A 3,622-nucleotide genomic window follows, 5' to 3' on the forward strand; every position below is an offset into this window, starting at 1 on the left:
TTTGTATATGCTCAATGTATGTCCACACTTGTTTTCTTTTTAAAGATTTATTTATTCATGCATACAAGAACTGGGGTACAGGCCAGAGGTGTGGGAGGTGAGCGGATTCACCAGAGACAGAGAGGGAGCAGATGGACAGAGTGGGGAACAGATGAAGTGACTGAAATACACTGCTGACAGGAACTGAAATACACTGCTGACAGAGGGCGGGTCAGGAGAGGTCTGCGGTGCCCTGTGAACCAGCTTCCAGGCCAGGGATCAAACTTGTGCTGCATAGCTGTGGATAGCTGCATAGAGCTGAGACTTTAACCCCTGTGCCACCAGGAAGGCCCTGCCTATACTTTCAAAGGTATTTCTTATCACTAGTTTCCTGCATCTGGGGAGTTTCTACATTATAAACTCATGTTGCTTCTCTGTATCTTCCCATCATCAGAGTCAGGTTAGAGTAGGATGGTCCACTCAGTCTCCTGCATGCTGCAGGCATGGACTGCTGTCCTGGGATGGCCCAGGGTCCAGAGTCTTTTTTTTTTTTTTTTTTTTTATGTTGGAGTAAGGACTTTGGTTTTATTTTTACCTTTTATTGGGAATACAGGGCAACATTAGTTTTAGATCATTAAATGAACAAATATGGTTATAGTATTGATAGCAAGCATGACCCGAACTCATGGAAAGTAAGTGGTTTTCCAGTTCAGGTGTAGGAGAGACCAGGTGCAAAATCTCCAAAGAAAACCAAATCACTCAGTCACCAAAGAGTTTTTGTCTTCCACTCATTTATGGCTGGAAGGAGTGTCGGTCGTGCTGAACCATCCATGGTCTTCATCAGAGCAAATGAGAATCTTCAATTTTTCAATTTAATTGTAGGTAGAAGATAGAATAACTGTAGATTGACTTCCAAATTGACCTGGATGACTACTAAAGTGTTCTCCATTCATGAGTTGGCAAAATCTTCAAAGTGACTGTTGGAGCAAGGAGCCTTTCATGTGCTCCCAGTTGTGACACAGTACATAGAGGCTGGGAAGTGTTAGTCCTGCTAGACCACCGGTGCTACTCCTCGAAGACCACCTGTAGATTTATACAACATGCCCGTCCTGATTCCAGCTGCTGCTGTGTTTAGGTCATCTTCTGCGCCTCGTGTTTTCTCAGTGATGACACCAAATGCGCTATACAGCAAGGCCAGAGAACTAGAGATTAGCCCAAAGTGCCCCTTGTCTAGTCCCCATATTCAGACATGCATTTGCCTTCTTGGCGTGGCCCAGGCCGTGCTCTGGGTCCTTCAGTCCTAGTCGCAGACCATCGATTGCCCCAGATGCAGCCCCTGTCATAGAGCATCCGCCAACGGTGAAGAAGGCCAGTTCAGATATTCCCCGGGTTTTATTAGCTCCAGTTGGTAAAATGAACCCATCTGTAGCCTACACAAGGTATCGTGGATCCACATTTAAATAAGGAGGCAGAGGGTTCATACCAGTGGGACGCCGGCCAAGTCCGCGTGCGAGTGACCTGCGCCGCCGGCTGCGAAAAAGCCCGCTAACCCCATGTGTTAGTTGGCTGCTCCCGCGCCCTCCATAGCACAGTGTGGGTGCACTTCTCGCTGCCGCGTCAGGCCGGGCTGTCTGCTCTGCCCTTAGGCCTCAGTACCAGCGGGCAGACCCGCATTACCACCGCCGCCTTCACTCCTCTCTTAAGTGTGCGCTAGACCCAGGGTGAAAGCTTCCAGCTGTCAGTATCACAGCAAAACAACAGGTAAACATTTCTTTGCTATCTGTGCCATGAATGGGAGGGAAAATGAGTTATGATTCCCGTATCTGAACCCTAATCTTGTTCCTCTTGCCTCACCCAGTTCTCATCTTTGACCTTGTTTGCTTCCTCCTCCCTGCTCCCTTGCAAGGATTCCCCCAAAGTCTCATTACCGGTGTACTCAGTACCCTTCTAGGGCCTGGATTCCCCTGGATTCCCACCATCCACAACAGATGAGCTTGGGGTCAGCAGGAGGCTCATTCCTCTTGCTGCTTCACTTCCCATCACTGGTCTCCCCCCTCCCTCCCCTTAATTATCAGACCTGAGGCCTTGGCCTTGACTCACACTTCTGCATATCTAACCAAGTTAGGGGACAGCACCATCCCTTCATTCACTGACTTGGTAATGTGCTCAATAAAGGTGTTTTATGACACTATTAAAGCAGAGATGGTTTTCTCCTTTCCAATTCTCTTGTCATCCATGGAAAATATTGACCCCTCCAGGAGCTTTTATAATGAAAATTGAGTTTGAAGTAAATGCCACTGGAGGGTACAGGGCCAGACCTGCCACAGATCAGGACCTGAGGCTCAAGCCCTGTGAGTAATAACAATCTAGAAGGAGGGTAAAAGGCAGCAAGTCAAAGGCCTGATTGGCTGTGGCCCAGGAAGAAGGCAAATGCATGTTGAAATCCCTGGACTCAGCCACAATTCAGTGTTTCTGGTCATCTGGGGTCAGCCTGGCTTTTCCTGGTATCTGGTCATTTCCAGTCTTTGAAAAGTAATGATTCAATTTCTTTCAATATGAAAATATATTAAGTAAAAGATAAAAGCCACCCCATTAACAGTTTGCTGTTCCAGAAGAAAGGACTATGCAAAAATATACATGAACTCTGTTCATCGTGAAATAAAGTACACACAGAGGAGTGCATGAAACTTGAATCTAGTGTGGCTTACACCGTTAGCATAACAGTGAAACTTAAAGAAGCAGGTCCCAAGCAAGCAGGGCCTGGTGTTCCTGACAGATGGGGCAGTCCCAGCAGGGAACTGGCCTTCCAACTGCCTGACGTCATGGCTGGTGACAGGAAGGGCGGGGAAGAGGTCACAGGCGATGAGGGTGCCGAGGCCTCTGGGCCCTGGGAAAGAGCTGCCCCCTCAACCCCGTCTCTGCCCACCAGGGCTCCAAACTTATCTTCATTTTTAGCTCATTCTCTAACCTGGAAAAGAAGCCCAGAAAAAGCATGACTTTTCTTCTTTCCTCTGAGATTCAAAGATTATAACAGAAATATTTGAGCAAGCCCATCAAAACCCTGATACTTCCTTTTTTTTTCTTAAAGATTTATTTATTTGTACATACAGAACTGGGGTACAGGCCAGAGGCTCAGGGGCAGCGAGAGGCTTCACCAGAGACACAGTGGGGAGCAGAGAACAGGCAGATTGATGAAGTACACTGGTGAGAGGAGCAGCAGGCGGGTCAGGAGAGGTCTGCCGGGCCATGTGGTCACCTCCGGGGCAGGCGGGAATCGAACTCATGCGGAAGTGGCTTTAGCTTCTTAGTGCTGTGCTTTAACCCGCTGAGCCACCAGGAAGGCCAACCCTGATATTTCTTTGGGTAAAGATGAAAGGGCACTGGGTTCATGAATAGACTCAGAAACAATATAAAATGGAGCAGGAAAGGGTTTTAGCATCAGAGGAAACTTGTACAAAAAGAAGTTTCCTCCTTCTCTTGGTAAGACTAAAAGACATTGGACAGGAAAACCTGAAGCCCTCCCTGGTGGTGCAGCGGGTTAAAGCACAGCACTGAAGATCTAAAGCCGCTTCCGTATGAGTTCGATTTCCGCCTGCCCTGGAGGTGACCACATGGTGTGGCAGACCTCTCCTGACCTGCCCGC

At 48.1% G+C, this 3,622-nt stretch overlaps 1 pseudogene; it reads right to left on the reverse strand.

The window, feature by feature from the left end:
• Positions 1-559: 559 nt before the first annotated feature.
• LOC105853932 lies at positions 560-2,677 on the reverse strand (annotated as a pseudogene).
• Positions 2,678-3,622: the final 945 nt, after the last annotated feature.

This window comes from Condylura cristata, unplaced genomic scaffold, assembly GCF_000260355.1.
Source record: "Condylura cristata isolate star-nosed mole 26May11 unplaced genomic scaffold, ConCri1.0 scaffold00022, whole genome shotgun sequence".
Taxonomy (NCBI): domain Eukaryota; kingdom Metazoa; phylum Chordata; class Mammalia; order Eulipotyphla; family Talpidae; genus Condylura; species Condylura cristata.